At 45.3% G+C, this 18,773-nt stretch overlaps 1 protein-coding gene across 1 annotated transcript in view; it reads right to left on the bottom strand.

Annotated features, from left to right (window-relative positions):
* Positions 1–14,277, bottom strand: part of fbxl16 (F-box and leucine-rich repeat protein 16) — a 39,177-nt gene extending 24,900 nt beyond the window's left edge. The window contains exon 1 of the mRNA XM_086185629.1: positions 13,828–14,277. The gene's annotated coding sequence lies outside the window, so the exon portion shown is untranslated. The remainder of the gene's footprint in view (positions 1–13,827) is intronic.
* Positions 14,278–18,773: the final 4,496 nt, after the last annotated feature.

Raw genomic sequence — 18,773 nt, 5'->3', positions numbered from 1 at the left:
TACTAAGTCCTCTTCTTCTCCCCTCAAGAGGCTCCAGCTGCCACCCGTAGCTCCACCTGCTCACGTCCCTGTCTGTCCATCAGTCTCTCCTCCTTTCTACTCTCTCTTTATCTCTGTCCCTCTTTCCTACTGTCTTTCTGTCTTCCTCCATTCTCTGTCTTTGTCTCTGTCTTGCTCTCCTGCTCTCTCTCCGTCCCCACTGATCCTGGATCTGCTCCACCTTCCTGCTGGTAAAGGAAGGTTCTGGTGGCTGCTGTTGCAGGATGTGCTTGCTGATGGAGAATTGTTGGGTGGAGGTTCACTGAAGGAGTGAAGTGCTGGACCAGCTCTACTTGGACAGAGTCAGGACAGAACTTTGGTTGGGGTTTGATGCCGTACAAATAAAACTGACTTGACTTCAGGAGGCCAAAAGTAAATACCCAAGAACAGAAAGGATTCGAAGTGAACTGAAGGGTACAAGACTGCTGACTCAGTTTTGGAGTGTGCATCACGGTCTTTGACTTCAGACAAGCGTTCGTATGGTCCTGGGTTGTGATGAACAATAGAATCGACTACTACTGTTACTGAACCATTGCTATCCAGGAGGACCACAATAACCAGCACCTACAAAACAGATGTTTGAAAAATTACACTGGGAACACAGGACTGCGGTTAAATGCCACTGCAAAGTCTACCTGTCAAAGTGACCTTGACCTTTGACCAACAAATTCTTTCCAAAATAGTTTGATGATCGAGTAACAATGGACAGCTGAGCCAAACTTAAAGAAAGTCCTTCGTGGTGTTCCAGAGATATCGCGAGACAACAAGAATGGGACAGACACGTCATGGCTCCAGCTCACAGCTGTTACCACTACATATGTACTATATTGCTTTACAATATATCTCTGAAAGTAAAACACTGTTTCAACAAATGACGTTCCACACTTCGGTATATGTTGATCGTCTCTGAGACAGGGACGTGCTAAACCTGAGGCTTGGCGTGCTGCACATGGAGGAAAACACACTGACGGGAAAAGAAAACACAACGGGTGAAATTGAATCACAAGGCATCGGGAACAACGTCTGCATGGCGTCACATCAGGGTGCTGCTCCCTATCTGTGATGCAAGGACAGATGCCAAACCCCAACACACCTCCTGGGCGCCTCCACCCTTTCAGGCTGTCGTGCACCCTTGTGTGCTCAGACGCTGTTAACTCCTCGCACCCCTAACACCACTGTAGTTTAGGAATGAGTCTGAAAACACGGAAAGACCTCGTTGAACATCCTGCTCACTCCTCTCAGTGGCCATGTTTGGATGGGTTTTCAGCTGAAACTTAAGCTGATGTGGTTCGCATTAGCTTCAACTGTTTTTATGTTTTGTTCAACAGAAAAAATATATCAGTAAAAATTAAAATTATGGATTTCTAATTGGGCAATGTGCAAAGCTGGGCAGCCCGGTGGAGCAGTGGTCCTCACTGTGGCCCCCCAGCAAGAAGGTTGTGGGTGGAGCCCCGGCTGCAGTACGGGGTCTTTCTGTGTGAGTCTCCATGTTCTCCCTGTTCCTGCTGGGTTCTCTCTGGTACTCCAGCTTCCTCCACAGTCCAAAGACATCAAGAGGGACCAGGTTAATCCAGACTCTAAATTGACCGTAGGTGTGGCTGGGAGAGCCAATGGTTGTCTGTCTCTATGTGTTGGCCCTGCCATGGACTGGTGACCTGTCCAGGGGGAAGGCTGCTGGGATAGGCTCCACCTCCCACCCCACCCCCCAGCAAGGTAGAGGTAGAAAATGGATGGATGGATGGATTTCTAATAGAGCTGCATGATATATCGTTATCACAATGTACGTGTGCCTGATAGTCACATTGCAGGCCATACGATGTAGGAGGCAAATGAACTTAACGCGTTCTTGTCTAATTTCAAGGGTACATGACACACACCGCACGCAGCAATCCACCAGTCGCAATCGCTTTTGATCAGTTTGCCAAGCAGACCACTCCCCTGCATATGGAGTGAGTCGCTGGTAACACTTTGAAAAATAAGCACCGAACAAGAGGAAATCACCGAAAACAAAGACTTGGTGCCAAAAAGAAAAGCGACAGTTATCTGGAATTATTTCGGCTACAAGAAGGATGATATTAACCAAGCGTGTTCTGTGGCGACAGTGCCTTGCACCTCCTGGCACAGCGAGAGGTAACACAACTAATTTGTTTGACCATTTACGTTGGCACCACACAGCTCAGCACGACGAATGCAAAGCCAGATCTGAATGTGGACCAAAACAAAAAAAAAAACATTTCAGAAGCCTTTGTAAGCGTTACACCGTATGATGGAGGTTCCCAACGGAAGAAAGAAATAACGGATGCCGTCACGTTTCAACTGGCTACAGACACGATACACTTTTATACCGTCTCCAAAGATAGTTTTAAAAAAAAAAAACGATCAGCTCGCTTGACAAACGGTATGATATTTTTTTCTCAAGTTGTTGGCCTGGAGCTGTACAAAAATGCAAGGCAGAAGTTCGAACAGAGCTGTGAGATGTGGAGGGTTATTCAGCGACGATGGACTTGTGGTCCAGTCGGACAACGGAGCTCTACGTCAGTCTGACGTTCCACTTCAGTGCAGCTTAACATGAAGTGCTATTCAGGTCATCTGGTGAAAATTCCTTTTTCATTTCCTATTTCCTGTTTTTTTCAAATCGCAATACTGTGTATATCGCAGGGTTAAAAAAAAAAAATCACAATTCAGTTTTTTCCAATATCGTGCAGCCCTAATTTCTAATCTGGGGCGGCATGGCTCAGTGATAGAGAGGCCGTCCAGCAACCGAAGGGTCGCTGGTTCGATCCTCCCTCCCCTTGGTGACCATGTCCAAGTGTCCTTGAGCAAGATACTGAACCCCTCATTGCTCCTGATGGCCCTGCAACAGACTGGCGACCCGTCCAGGGTGAACCCCGCCTCTCACCCAATGTCAGCTGGGATAGGCTCCACCCCCTCACCCTTAACAGGATAAGCGGTGTAGAAGATGGATAGGTTTCTAATCCTTTACAATATGTCTCTGGAAATTGGCGCTGACAAACTACAAAAACTCCAGAGATTACTGCAGACGTTACACAGAATCAAAAGACAGAAGAATTAAAAAAGAGTGCCGGGCAGGTTGTTTTGGTGCTAAAGTCATGCGTTGGTGGTGTATTTCCTTCAACCTTCAGCTGTGCACCTCCAACAATTACATTTCCACTTCAAAAACCATAAAAGGGATGTTTGTGTGGTGATTATCTCATCAAACACACTTCATAAGCTCGTGTTTGATGACTTTCTGCTTGATGCTGGAAACGATGATGTACAGGTGTTCACGTCTGTTGGTGAGACTGTGAGTCTCATCTCAGAAAGAACAACTACGTGCTTGTGCTACTCACGCACAGGCCCGCTGCACAGCACACCATCTGCTGACCTTTCTCTCTTTATCTCTGGCACCTCTTCTCTTGGCCCCCCTCTTCCTAGGGCTGGGTGGTGGCGACATTTTTTCCCTGTGGCTGTTTATTTTTTCCCTCTTCACATTGTCATCGGTAAAATACCACAGAGGGAGGGACAAGCCCTTTGTTTGCCTCCTCATAACTGACATGACAGCTCTTCGTCCATTTCCTTGTACAGGTATTCTGTACAGGTACAGGTTTTGAGCAGCGAAGCTGAGGGCGGCGGTGCAGCAGAGCTGTTCTGTGCTCTCCAGTTACATCAGTAGATGCTGGCCACTTCACCCTTTATGCCCACTCCTTCTTTTTTGGTAACACAACTGGATCATGAAGCAGCGTCAGCGTATCAAGGTCATCTTAAAGTGAGCTGGTGAGAATCACAAGCAATCACAATACTGGATAAGCAGCAACACAAAGGTGGTTCTTCTTCTTCTTCTTCTTTTTTTTTTGCTTTCACGTTATGCAAAAGATGCTTTTGTAAGTTGGTTTGGACAAAAGAATTTGCTAAATAACGTTGGTCTCGTTGTGAGCATGTTCACATAAAAGTGTCAGAGTTTCTACCACAGCGTCATACTTCACTCCAAAAGACAAAATAAAAACCCAGAATCCTTTCAGTGATAATAATGATTCCTCAATAATCACCCATAAACTGTATTTTGTCTTTCAGTTACTCACAAATGGGTGCCTTGAGCTCAGAAAGAATGTTTGTCCCTCCTGTGTCACCTATTTGTGGCTCCAGGAGTCAGAAAGTGTTAGCCACATAGATTTAGCTTGAAGCTAACAACAGCCTAAACAAACGCTGAACTTGAAGGGTTACAATTTGTTGCTTGTTTTTTTAGCTCAAATCCAAGTGTTTGTGGATCACTGAGCATGCGGCTGTGAAACCAACTCTTGGATTATAGCAGGCGATGCCTTTAAGAAATTGTAACCTGACATTTTTGAGCATCAGTTGCCTTTAGCTTGGTCCTGACATGCACAGCTGGCTCTTTGTCCATTCTGGAGTTGGAGCCAAGGGGGAGCAGTGTCTCTGTGAGCTAAAGTCACCTACTTGTGAGCACTTCAAAGGCAAAAATAACCCCAAAACAACAAACCACTCTTTTGGTGAAGTTATCCCTTTAACAAATATAAAAAGAATTCAGATCCAACAAAAAACAGAGGCAGCAGTCAAAGTCAGGAGGCAGAGCTGGTAAAAACGGATGCTTCTCTAATTGCTCCTCCATATTTGATGCAGGTAAACTGTAATGTCAACATGGTCAGAAGGGCAAAAACTGAAAAAACAAATCCCTGACAATTTTGAAGGAAATGGACCTCCTGAAGCTCATTTTCCAGCCACGAGTCCCTCCACACCTGCTCTCGCCTGCCTGGTGTCTTTGTACTACAACTCTTCAGTGGATACTTCTGGATTCTCCCCCGAGAACTTACAGCGAGAGATTTGATGTACTGTTTGTAGAGGTGCGCTGAAGTGTGAGGAGAAGTGGAGAGGCTCGCTTGTCTTAAGATATTTGAGGTACTTTACTTCAGATCCTCAGTAGGCGAGCCTTCATTCTCATCTCTTATCCTGGTTTGTTTGTAATGAGACTTTGTCCTGAATAACCTGCTGCACCGCTCAGATTCAGTCATGATAACACAAGAGTCAGAGGCGTTCAGCGTCTTTGCAGTGAAGTGCACCTCTCCTCAAAGGGATTCAGCTCAAACACAAAAAAACCTTCAGCGAGGGTTCTCTACCTTTTTGCTTCTGCAGAAACCCACGTACACAGTAGGAGGGATTTTTAAACTCAGGTAAACTCCTTTCAAGAAGCCGATTGGTCACTTTCTCATCATGACTCCACAAGAATTTCCTGGTTTTTTTTGTTTGTAGTGCATCATCATTATCATCACGATCGTAGCCACGGCACCACAGTGATGCATCCTGGGCTTCCCTACAATCTGGCAGCTGTGGTAAAAGCAGCCTGGAGGACAGCGACGGAGTTTCAGTTCTATTTTTTTTTGTTTTGTTGCTCTGCTAAGTTTTTCAAGCTCAGCACCAACTGAGCGACGTCAGGTCACAATGTTAGTAACGTTAGTGGACCCGAGCCGCTGCCGCCACATCAACCCTCTCCTCACGCCAACCCAGTCACTCGTCTCCCCTCCCGAGTCAGCAACAACAGTCAACAGCCGCGGTGAACTCAGGCTGGATCATTTGTTTCCTGCAGTTGTGGGAAGAATTTGTAACATCCCCTGGATTCCTGCAACCATTTTTTTTTTTATCTGATGCACAGCATTTATTTCATCGTTAGTTTAGGTGGGAAATCAACCATTAAGTGTGGAGGAAAAATCAAATGATTTCTCAGAATGTGTTGCTTTTTTCTTTTTTTGGATGCCATGCCAACATATTTGGATAACCTGTTCATAGGCATCCATCTTTCCATTCATCTTTTGATTTTTCTTGACTTGAAAAGTTCAATGCTCAAGGTTGAATTCTTTTTTTTTGGGGGGGGGGGGGGGGGGGGTTATTGTGTGTTTGAGTCCCGTTGGTGTGACTGTTCTGATTGTCCACAGGTTGAGGTGTCGCTTCATCCGTTTACCGTGAACCCGCAGCTCAACGCACTCCAGGAGACCTCCTTTGCTCAGCATTTCAGTTGCCACTTCAGTGACAGTGCAGCAGAGTTGATTAACAGCATGATGTCATCTGTAGTCCCTGAGCGGACGTGAATAAATGAATGTGTAAACGAATGCCCACAGTAATCCGATGAATGTCAATAATCCATAACTGTCGATAATCCGTTAATGGCAATAATCTGATTTGATGCGTTTACATGTATTTAAACAATGTAATAGCTGTAAAAACCTGATTTGTATGATCCAGGCACTTCTCTGAGTAAATGATGCAAAACTCACATTTACCATTCCCAAAACATCTCCTCGACGTGGCGAGGCTGATGCCGACGCCGACGGCAGCACGTCTGCTCAGATTAAAGATTCCAACAAATCAGATTAACCTGTTTATATGCACAGAATACAATGGAAAACTGCACAGTTTCTTGAGTTTCAATCAGATGTCCCATAATCCAGTAAAAAATAATATCGGCCACAGCTGGTCACATGACCGCTTAATAAGATAAATATGATGATTATTTGTTTATGAGTGGGCATGTGAGCATGCTCACCAACAACCTATAAAACAGAGTTAGCGTCTTGTCAGATGTGGTTGTGGTACAGTCCAGCTGAGCTGCCGATGTCCCCGGAGGCCCCACGCCTGAAGTTGACGTCGTCATGAGGCCCCTCAACCAGAGGCCACTTCATGTCTCAGCGGTGGAACTGGGACGACCCACGCGAACGTTCACCTACCAACAAGCGACACCCTGAGTTGGTTTTGGACTTTTCAGTTTGGATGCGGACGAGCTCAGTAAAGACCTTCGTTATTCAGTGTTTCCCGTAGTTTACAGGTTGGAGTTCATTCCCGTTCTGTTTTGAATTCCACTTGCGTTTTGTGTCAGTTTGCTGTTCTTTCCTGGTCCTCCACAGCTCTGATCCCAGTGCTCCCCACCTAACCAGCTCCGTTCCCTCGAGTGGGATTAGTTGAGTTTGTGTTTTACTCTGGTGCTGTGCTTCAGTCATTGTCAGACCCTCTGCTCAGCTGACCTGTTCGCTCTCCCTCGTTTTTTTCCCATGTGCTGTAAGTTACTGTAAAATTTAGTTTCTCTGTGTTGTGTTAGTATTTGTTTTTGTGACTTTCATCAAAGATGTTCCTCAGAACTTCATCCCCTGCATCTGCTCCTGCCTGCACCTCCACGATCTGACAGCTTCACGCTGCTGACGCTGCTTTCAAGGTGATGCCTGCAGCAACCGCTCTCATCTGGTTTGGCCACTTGTGAGCAAACGCCATTTTTAAGACACATAAACAACTTCAAAGTTCACAAGTCCTGTATCCAAATACGTATTTCATGCCCATGAAAAAAACCAACAACATTTGAATATCTTAAGCTCAGCATTTAAATAACTATAATCAGTTTTGAGACTCATTCCTACACCACTCGGTACTCATAGGTTTCCAAGTGTCACAGCTCAGGAACCAACATTTCAACTCCATTCAGAAGGTCTTACAAACAACCCACAGATGCATGATGGGAGAAGACTCAGAACCCTTGACAGCGATGGCTCAGAGAGCAGGAAGCAGACCAACATGACCCACACAGTTAAATCAATCAGTCTGATGCTACAATTAATCATTGATGACAGACATTGCCACTGTCTTCCCCACTGGGCTCATCCGTGTCAGCGAAGCAGTACCACATCATGATAACCTGGAATGATATTAGTGAGGATCGAGCATCACGAGAGATGAACAGAACATTCCAGTAAATCATCCATTTCTGCTGCAGCTCTCCTGCTTTGTCTGCAGGCTTCAGCTCCCACTGCCTCTGACCACTTAGACGCCCCGACAACACTCAGCGTACAGGCCTTCTGCAGGTTTGGTGTCTGCCACTGAGAAAAGAATAATTATATATATATATATACATATATATATATATATATATATATATATATATATATATATATATATATATATATATGTATATATCCATAAAGACTTCGCCAATTTATTTTGCTTTTGAAATGTCTACGTAGCTCCCACTCTGAAAGCGTTTTATCTTCTACAGTGGGCTACAAGTAGATGTGACAGGCCTTAAATCAGTGGTTTGTATTGCAGTAACGCTTGTATTCTGGGGTTGTGGCAGTTGTTCACCATTAGGGTTCCGCTTGGTGTTCATCCTTCCTTTCCTCAGTCCATCTTTGTCTTTTCCTCCTCTTTACATTTTGACTCGTCAGACATACTTTGGTTCTTTTCGGATGTCATTCAGAATCTAATCAAAATAATGCAACAGCTGAGCGTGTTAGAGGTGGTAGAGACAAAACAAAGAGTTAAAGTCAACTTCCAACCATTTTACAGATATTGTAGATAGATTGTGTGTGTGTGTGTGTGTGTGTGTGTGTGTGTGTGTGTGTGTGTGTGTGTGTATTTTAGGGTGGAAAAGGTTTAAGGGTCTGAAAAATCCTTTTGTTTGCTTACACCTGACGGTGACTTTACATGAACAGCTGCCATTAACTTGGTTTATTATCGCTGTTGTACATAAATGGAGAACCAGTTTATTCACCGAAGTATATCTGCCCCCCGATCAGAGGGTAGTACCACGCCCCCCCCCCCCCCCACAACTAGTTGCAGTCAGACTTTCTTCTCGTTCACCTTTGGCGTGACTTATTTCAGAAGATAACCAGCAGTAGCGGCATATCTGTCCAACGGTGGACTCGTGTTGCTCCTAAAGAACAGCTGACCAAGACATCAACAGAAGTGGACTTGATGGTATCTGAGTTGTGTCGTTTCCCTGAATCACTGCTGATAGTGGGAAGTCTTATTTCTGACACAACAGCTTTTGTGGAAAAGACCAAGACTCAATAATATCAGTGGAACATAAGAAGAAATAATATCAGAGCTGGCAGAAACTGGTAATCAGCTAATAAACCTGAGGCATCCTAAAGTTTGCCCGCCATGATGATCCCTCCCTCGCTGCTCGACTCCCAGGTTAGACGCCGTAGCAGGACCGAGGGGATAACTGTAGACCGCCAGGCCCAATGAGGCTCACACATGCCAGAATAATCTGATTCCTAAGCATATTTTCTAGGAATGTTAGTGTATCATTTGACAATACAGTTTAAGTCAGATTCATGTTTCTACATGTAACACAATAATTTAACATGTAAATGTGTGGACTGAGGAAGAGCAGAGCAGTTAAGTGTTGTGCTGGCCAGGAGAGAAGCGGAGCTCCGAGGTGCTGTGGACCAGCATGGGAGCTGCAGCTCTGGGATTCATTTTCATACAACTAAAGCATGGGAAGACATGGCGTCCCCATTCTATCGGAACGCTCGCAGCTTTTCACAACACTTTTTGGCAGCAATCCCCTGAGCATCCAGGGCCTCGCCCAGTGGACACTCCTCTCCTGGGCATCATAAGCATTAAAAACTAAGGACAAGTGGGTGCGAGCTTCCCCTGCAGTCGACACAGGCAGGGTTGAATCTGGCCAAGCGCTGGGCGTCTCTCAAGTATAACCTGTCCTGCCTTCACCGACACCATTCAACCTAGGAGCCTGAGACACCGACCACAGGGGACCCTCTTTCCCACAACAGTGTACCAGACCTGTAGATGTCCTGTCTCTCACTCAGCCAACACGCTGGATGAAAAGGTGTGTGAGCGTCCAACAAAAAACCCAGAAAGGTTCATCTCCATGACTTAGTCAACCCGTTTCGGTCCATGTGTGCATCACTGCGCCACATCTGAGTGCGTTAGCAGCAGCTGGTCATGCAGGTGCCAGGCTGGCAGATGCCCCCGGCCTCAGCAACAGGCCAAGGGGATCACTAGGTATTTGTATGCTGTGTCCTGTTGTTGTTGTTGTGTTTGTGGCTCCTTTGGTGCCTTGGGCAATTTGACGCACTGTCACTTTACCTGTTGAGGTACCAACCCTCACCTGGTCACAAGCTCTGAGTATTGACTGAAAGAATGGGACTAAATTAGTTTCCTCTGCAGGGAGGCTGGTCTGGACCACGGCTGGGCTTCCTCACACTGGTCAGGTTAAGAGTTCGGGGAGTCAGTTAGTTACCGTAACTTCTTGGTACTGCGTGACCATACAACAATGACTCAAACTGACGAGCACCAAAATACGGAATTACATGTCTTGACCTTAACAGATCTAAACCCAACTGAACTGACTAACCACCAATTGAGGGACTTTATTTTGGAATGAAAGAGTTCATCCCCCCTGCAGAGTTCACGTGGAGAAAGTGTTGTCTCACGGCTTCACTTGGACTTGAGCCTTATAATTTGAGGTCATGCATGAAGAGTTATGTAAGCATGAGCTATTACTGGCCAAGAAAGATCCATCCATCCATTGTCTATACCACTTGCCCTGTTTGAGGTCGCAGGGCCTGGAGCCAATCCCAGCTGTCATCGGGTGAGAAGGACCAATCACCAGTCCATCACAGGGCCCACACATAGGGCCGGACCATCATTCACACTCATGTTCACACCTACGGGCAATTTAGAGTCTCCAGTGAACCAAACTAGCATGTTTTTGGTGTGTGGGAGGAAGCTGGAGCATCCGGAGAGAGCAGGCACGGAGAGAACATGCAGACTCCACACACAACGGTCCAGCCAGCCAGCGGAATCAAACCCACAACTTTCTGACTGTGCGGCACTGGCCAAGAGAAACATTTGTAGAAAATAAATAAGCTATGTAATCTTCAGTTTTGTTAATGTAACATACTTCTGATAAAACTGTTGGTTTTAAAATATTAATGCATTAGGAGCCCTTAAGACGAGGAACCCGAACCCCATCACCAGGATGGTATTGTGTTGTTTTACGTTTATAATGAAATTACAGACACGGCACGATTAAGATGGTGACAGTGGATACGGTGAAATTCAACAGTCAGAAAAAGTGTGCCAGCAAGGCCCAATTTGGTGTCTTTATTCCACTGTCATTATGTTGTGCAATCAAGATTTAATTTAAGACAAAATTTAACCCAAAAAACATTTTTTTAAAAGGCAAACTCTGGATCAATGAAACTAAAATGTAACTTGAAAGAATTTGCTAGGATTGGCAGCTTTGTATAGAAATATGCTTGTGATAGAATTCAGTGAATTTACCCTTCAAGGTCAGCAGACAGGAGCGGCGTGGCTCAGAGGTAGAGTGGCCGTCTAGCGACCGAAGGGTCGCTGGTTCAACCCTCAACAAATAAGCGGGTTAGAAAAGGAATGGATGGTTGGTCAGGAAACAATTAGGCCTCGTTCTTGTGCACGAACTTCGTTGTTACGCAGGTGGGGACTTTTTCAACATCCAGTTAGTTTCCCAGACAGAGAGCAAAGCCTGACATTCCTCTGAACCTGAAGGCTCTCATCTCTGACATCTATTGTGAACCTCTCGTAGTCTTTGTGAGCCTGCAGGACTGTCAGGTATGTGAGATACACAAGAGATGTTACAAACACTCACCAGGGTTTATCTCCCCACTGTGAGACTAAACTGAGGGCTAAAAGTCAGTGGTAAAATGCGTGTGTGCTTTTGTTTGGTTTTTGTAAGTGTCTCAGCAGCTGCAGCTCCTAACCCTTTGTCAAGTCAGACTACAATTATCAGTCGCCACAACCGTGGTCCCCCGCTGTCTGAGAGACGGCTTTGCTCATTTACGTCACTGACAAACCCAGATTTAAACAGTTTAAAATCCTGGTTTGGGTTTTTGTGTCTGTGCCCAATTGATGGCTGTTATTCATGTCACTGAGTGAGTGAGTGAGTGAGTGAGTGAGTGAGTGAAAAATACTGTAACCCTCGCAATGGCAGAGTGATGTCATCAAGGTACAACAACCAGAGTGTTTGAAGGATTCAGGCCGTGAATGGAATAACATTCTTGTGAAAGTAATTTCTCCACAATGCCTTGGTGAGATTTTATTCACAATCGGCGCAAAAGCCCACTTGGACACGAGGATGAACGGATTCCCTGAGATGTTGGTGGTCAAAGGTCAGCATCAACACATGGCCATTCCATTCCCTGGTGCATCTCATCGATGCCTGGAGGGAATGTCACTCCATCTGGCACCAAGTTGGGCGATCACTGTTGAGCTCTTGAGCTCCCGAAGACTGTTTTCACTGCTGTGTTATGTCTTATGACTCCAAAATGCAGAAGGAGCCAGCCATGTTTATTTAGCTTGAAGCTAGTGGTGCTCCTCCGCCACAACAAATCTAGGCACCAGCTAGCACATGCAGTTGAACCATCTCGCTAGCATGAGCTGATGGTGTGGCGTGGAACCTGAGGTGTTCTGGTGTGTATACTTTTTTAATCTCCAATCAGTGTTTGTGGATTACTGAGCACACAGCTTGAGGAAGAAGACGTGAATGATACCGGACGATGCCCTTGAGAGCTTGTAAATGGATGTTTTTGTGATTGGTTGCTATGAGTCGCTATTAGCGTCAAGCTGAAGATACTGACTCCTCTCGCATTCTGGAGTTTCAAAGAAGTGACCAACCAAACTGAAGCTGGATCACCAGAGGTCCCCGGTGAGTTTTAAAGGGCCATAATTTGTGCATCAGCTGGTTGGTGGTAATTAAATTATTGATGACATTGGTCCAATAATGTTCTGATGCATGATTAAAGGAAAAGAGCACCCAAACATGAAAATTCACCCTCATTTATGGAAGGTTGACAAAAAAGTTTTTTAAGTCCACAAAATGCTGCTGGAGCTCTAACAACATGGTGTCAGGGAGTCGTTTTTCTGAAGAGCTTCACCTGTTGAGGCTCCGGGGCCCTTGGGGGACTTCAGATGAGCAGCGTGAGGCAATCATGCTTTTATTATGAGGTTTTGTTTATGTTTGAAAATGTCTCACCGTCCACGTTGATTGCTTGGGAGTTTACTGCAACACCTTTTCCTGTGAAACTCCAGTTTCTTTGAACAAAAAATCTCCGTTAGATGATGTCTGAATTTTCAGTTTTTGGGTGAACTATCCCTTTAATCTTTGGGAAGCCCAGTTGAAATGCAGGTTGTTTTTCCATCATGTGACATATTCCTACAGAAGGACATGTTGATGAGTTGTTTCAGCACACTGCTGGTGTGCAGCTCCCTGGATGTGGAGCTACACTGCCATGTGTTGTCTGTTTCCACTGGTAACTGTGAGGGCTACTGGGTGCGTGTTCAACAACCTGAGCAGGCCGCACATTCAAAGGTGAGCTGTGCTGCCAAGCATTAGTCAGAAGCTCCATGACTCTAAAGGCATTCCCACATATTTCACCCAAAAACAACAAACAAACAGGGTTATTGATGGGCGGATGTGATGAAATGATGTCCAAGACAACAACACATTTCATGCCGTGGCTGGAGCCCAGCTACAGGGTGTTGATCCACAATAAAGACACCCGAGAAAAGGTTGAGTCACTGTTTTTTGTTGTTGTTGTTTTTGTTGTTGTTGTTTTTAGGAGAAAGAAATCCCACTGCTGCTCAAATGAGAACCAAAGGCGGTTGCGTCACTGACAGACGCTGACGTCATGGTGTTTGTTAATAATCCGCAGCTCGATGCGGCTGATCAGCTTCGTCTCCCACAGATTCCTCCGTGAACACAAAGAGCTGGACCACCCAGAGCCGCTCAGCCCATCACCCCGACGCCTCTGCAGTCTCCTCCGCCACGGAGGAGCGCAGAGCCGCAGTGTGGATGCTGCTGCTGCTGCTGCTGCTGCCATAACCCAACACACCGTCACCCATCACAACCACAGATATCACCAGGATACTCTCTCTCTCTCTCTCTCCCTCTCTCTCTCTCATACACACACACGCTGCACCCATGTCATCTGCCTTATTTTCAGAATCTCTTACCTCTCAAATGAAAATTCACTCGGCCATTAATCCATCGCTGTTATCCCTCGATCACGTTTCTCCCAACGTTGCGGCACAGATAGGCTGAAATAAATAAATATTAGGAGGCCGCCCTGTCCGTTATTTCCTGTCGAGAGGCGAGAGATGCGCCCGCCGAGCCCATCCACGCGCGAGAGGCGCAATCGGACCGAATCAAACGCAGATGAAGAATCTCCTGCTCCGGCTGCTCGAATCTGAGCGAAAAGAGCGTCCGTGTTGTGTTTGCGATCGCCCAGTCCTCCTCCTCCACAACAGAGTGGCCCTCTGTCTCGTAATTTCTCCTCCAAACACACGTACACATGCACACGCGCACACACGCGCACACACGCAGAGCGGAACAGCTCCGTGTCTTTTAAAGAGATAGGATCGGGCAGCTGGAGCACCGCTGCGCCCAGAGCCGCTCTGCCTGCCTCTTACGTAACCCGAGCAGCCCAGACACACGCACGCTGTCAGGGAAGCACACGTCCACACACACACACACACACACACACACACACACACACACACACACACACACACACACACACACACACAGGTAACTGCTACACGTGAACAGTTACTACAGCGTGATGGATTGGAGCTGGTGGCATGCTTGGATCATCTGAGGGGGTGGAATGATGAGGGGCCACCCAGGGCCTGCGTGCCTCCCGAGACAGTTCCTAGGGTGATGTCTCACATTAACACGTAAAGGTTAATGTCTCCAACACTATGCAGACGCTTCTTTTTTTAAGTTATTCATATTTAAAGTCCCTTTTTTCTGTTACGCAACCACATTTCACTGTCTGAGGTTAAATCTGCAGTTATCGATGTATCAGAATATTTTGGAACATTATTCTAAATGAACACTTGAGTGGTGAGCGGTTATGAGTCCTAAAACACAGAGGCAAGTTGAAGAGCGCCTGGTTTCTTCATCTCAACCTCTGTGTGTTTTTCTTTTCTAGCCTCTTCAGTCCAGGAGTGTCTGATGATCGCTGATATTACTGCTATCATCAATACATGCTGTTAGCAGTAGAAGTTCTCTTTCGGTGCTATTAGTGTGTTGTTGTTGTTGTTGTTGTTGTTGTCATTGTAGTCGTTGTTGTCCTTGTTGTTGTGTGCTTGTCTATGGTGTAATTCTCCTCTTCTGTCTCTGTCCTCGTCTTCCTGTTTCTCTCTCTCGCTCTTTCTCTGTCACCTCCACTGGTCGAGGCTGATGGACGCCTACACCGAGCCTGGGTCTGGGCCTGAACATCTCTCCTGTTACTCAGTTATTATGTTCATATTTATTAATATCATCAGTAGAGGTGGAAGGCAAATTTTTCTTCTGCCCCCTAACAGATGGTTCTGATTGGTTCTTGTGGCTGATGACATCACTAGTAAGTGGAGTTTTTGCAGAAATAGACTCAGTAAGAACAGCGAGATGCAAGAAGTTGCCTGTCGTGCTGGTTCCAGATAGGAGATCGCAGATGGTCTCACCCGGCTATATTTGAAAGGGTTTTTTAGTTAAATGCCTGAAAACATCTCCTTCATTGCATAAAATGTCAGTAAACAAAGCGCTGCCCTCAAAACTGCAGTTACTAACAAGTGGCTGAAGGAGACTACAAGAAGTTGTTGTGGCAAGAAGTGGAATTTTGACATCATCGCCTATAAAAAAAAAGAAGAAGCACAAAGGAAGTTGTGGGTATGTTGAAGCTGTGTGTCCATGATGAAGTCACTGAGCGTTTTTTGTTGTTGTTCTTTTTTCCTGCATTAATCTAAAATCAGAGATTAAAATTCTTCTGGCTTTTGATGGAGCTCATGGTGACGCAAACTCTCAGGTTTGTCTGTGAAAGAACCTGGACCGGTGACCATCACCGGTCCAGGTTCTTGAAGTCTGATTTTCAAAAGTTTGATTCTCTCTGGCCGTCATCATCGCCGCACACCTGCTCGATCATCCAGTATGAGAGGGCAGCACCAGAACCCAGTCATTCAGGTGACTGGTTCACGCACCGGCGAGACTCCTCCTCCTCTCATAGAGGGAATGATGTCACAATTACAAATCATTTCCAATAGAACTTGGGGGAACCCAGCTGTTATACATAATAATAATAATAATAATAATAATAATAATAATAATAATAATAATAATTTACTCAACACGGTTGATTAAAAAAAAGAGTAAAACATTTTTTCCAACTGCTGGTAAACTAAATCTGGCGAAGAAAGATCCTGAATGATCTCTCCAAACCAGACTTGCAAATTAGAAGTTTATGTGAAATAAACACAGAACGTCCCGCTGTAGCAGAACTTCCTCTCACAGTGAAACACTTAATGGAGTGCTAGGAAAACGAATACATTGTACGTTCGGTGTGAGATTCTGGAAGATGGCAAGAATAGTTTTAAACGGGAGCAGCTAAAATTAGAACTGAGACTACAACTGTCAATAAAGACAGACTCAATATTGTATTAGCCTCCTTACAGTATACAGCAAAGTAAAACAAATACTGGAGAAAATGTGGGGAAGAGAAAGCACATGTTTCTACTCTATCAGATGAGGCGGTGAACACAAAATCACAAGCACGAGGTGTTTGGGTGGATGTGACAGGCTCCTAGCTCTGTACGTCCTGGTTTCCTCCCCCCCGGCGTCGTGCTCCGAGCTGAAAAAATACCTAACCAGCATTCTTAGCGTCACAGGACTGAAGCAATTGGGAGGAAATTGGCTGAAACCAGCGCCAGCTAATAAAGTAATGGACAGATTTAGTGCAGAAAGTTTATCAAACTGAAAACCTAACATGTGGAATGGGGGGGAGGTGCAGGACTGAGCAAAAATAAAGAGAGTGAAGCTTCTTTTTTTTCTTTTTCTTTTTACAGCAGATGAAGCAGCGCACACAGAAAACCCTGCAGTGCACGGACCAGGCTAATTCCTGGTGTGCAACCTGATGAGGGACCACCTCCAGAACAATCAGTGGTTGCAGCAAAAGTGCGGAAAAATGCACTCCTCCGTGTGTGTGTGTGTGTGTGTGTGTGTGTGTGTGTGTGTGTGTGTGTGTGTGTGTGTAGGTGGGGATGAATGTGTGCTGCATGTGTGGGTGTGTTTAGTTTTAGGTCTATGTCTTTACTGCTTGTACCATGAACTGTATGTTCATTTGTATAGATGTGTCATTTATTTTTTTTGAAAGAGGTAATACTACATGGGGGGGGGGGGTGACATGTCAGCTATAAAGGAACTTGCCAGATATTTTTGTGAGTACTATTTCTATATCATTTATGACAATTTATAACAATTATTTTAATATTATTGGCCATCCTGCTCAGAGACAGACAAGAAGATGCACACCTTCTTCTCCTCTGTGATGGAGGTGATTGCTAGTTAGCTTAGCACAATGAATGGTAGCGGATGGGCTGTGTAGCAGAGCACCATCAAAAGTAATGAGTTATGCTTTCATCCAAAATGATCTGATGATCTGAACCAGCTTACACAAAGGATGAACTACAGGTATGGGGGCTGAGTGGGTAGGACAGAGGTAGGGTATGCTAGCTTGCCCATTCGCTTCCATTCATTGTGCAGAGCTAACTAGAGGTCAGCAGGTCTCTGCGGGTCTCAGCTGTCTGATGCACACAGAGAGGAGAGAAGGGGGTTTCTCTCCTCGTCTGGTTCTTGAGAGGACATCAAATAACCGTTTGAAAATCCAGTGTGTCCCAAACATCATGAAGTTACTTTAACTTGGTCTGATGAGCAGTTCAGTAAAGTAGAGTTTAATTGCACCTTCTATATGTTAAATCTGTCCCATGTCAAGTATTTTTTTATTTCTTCTCCGTGCAGAAATGGACAAATATACCTTGATCAAATTACATGGTTAAAAAAACAACAAAGACAAAATGATGACAAATACTGTCAAGATACCCTCAAAACGTTTAAAATAAAAATGGTAAAAGTCACCTGGTCGCCTCACGAAGGCCTGAGGATGTAAAGACAAGCTCTGATGACTGGATGTGTCCAGCTCAGTGACACCCACGCGTACGTCAGCCGTGAGAGGGCCCTCCTGCCAGCACACGATGGTTTGCTGGAACGTTACTCACCGTGTCATCACATTTGATCACAGTGAATTTGCTCATCAGGCTCGGCTTTGGTCTCCAGCCTTTTGTTGGTTTTACATCCAAGTTTAATTTCTGCGAGAATTCAACATCCGTCCGAGTCGTTGGTTTTTATGTTTGAAAATATTTCACATTCAGCTGAAAATTCGCTGATCTTTTATGCTGAAACATCCCAGTCTTTTGAGGGCTAGTCACATCATTTCTGAAGTCCTCCCAAAGTTCCACAGATGTCACTATTAGAAGGATAATTCAGGTACAGTGGAACGTGGGTTCTGTGTGCGTGAGTCTAACTGAGAGAGAGAGAGAGACCACAATTATTCCAGTGCTTTATTTTTTCACTAATTTATTTTGGCGGAGCACATCCCCAGTTCCCCCTTCGCAGGTCCTCTTGATGCTTCATTCTCTATTTTAAGGAGTCACGGATAAAACAAATAGAGAAGAACCTCCTTCCTGTGGATTTATCCTTTTATGGGCATCACCCTAAGAAGGAAGTGACACCATGGCTCACTGCCTCTCCTCTCCTCATTCTGTGTCTTCCAGGCAACCATAGAGCAGCCTCTTTCTTTCTTTCTTCCTTTCTTTCTACCTTTCTTTCCTTTCTCCTTCTCCTCTCCTTCTTTTTCCTTCTTTCTTTTCATTATTTTGTTCGTTCTTTCTTTCTTACTTTCTTTCTTTCTTTCCCTCTCACAGCATCCCCTCTGAGAGGAGCTGGAGAGCTTTCTATTTATAGCATCCTCCCCGCCTGCTCAGCCTCCCACCCCCTTCTACACAAAGAGATACACCCACACAGACACACACAAAGCATCCGTGGAATGGACACAACGTACGCACGCAAACACACACTCACACACTCT

This window comes from Aulostomus chinensis, chromosome 18 (genome assembly GCF_037954235.1).
Source record: "Aulostomus chinensis isolate RoL2024-O1b breed Wild chromosome 18, RoL_Achi_v1.0, whole genome shotgun sequence".
In the NCBI taxonomy this organism is placed as follows: domain Eukaryota; kingdom Metazoa; phylum Chordata; class Actinopteri; order Syngnathiformes; family Aulostomidae; genus Aulostomus; species Aulostomus chinensis.
This window is presented reverse-complemented; position numbering and strand designations above follow the sequence as displayed.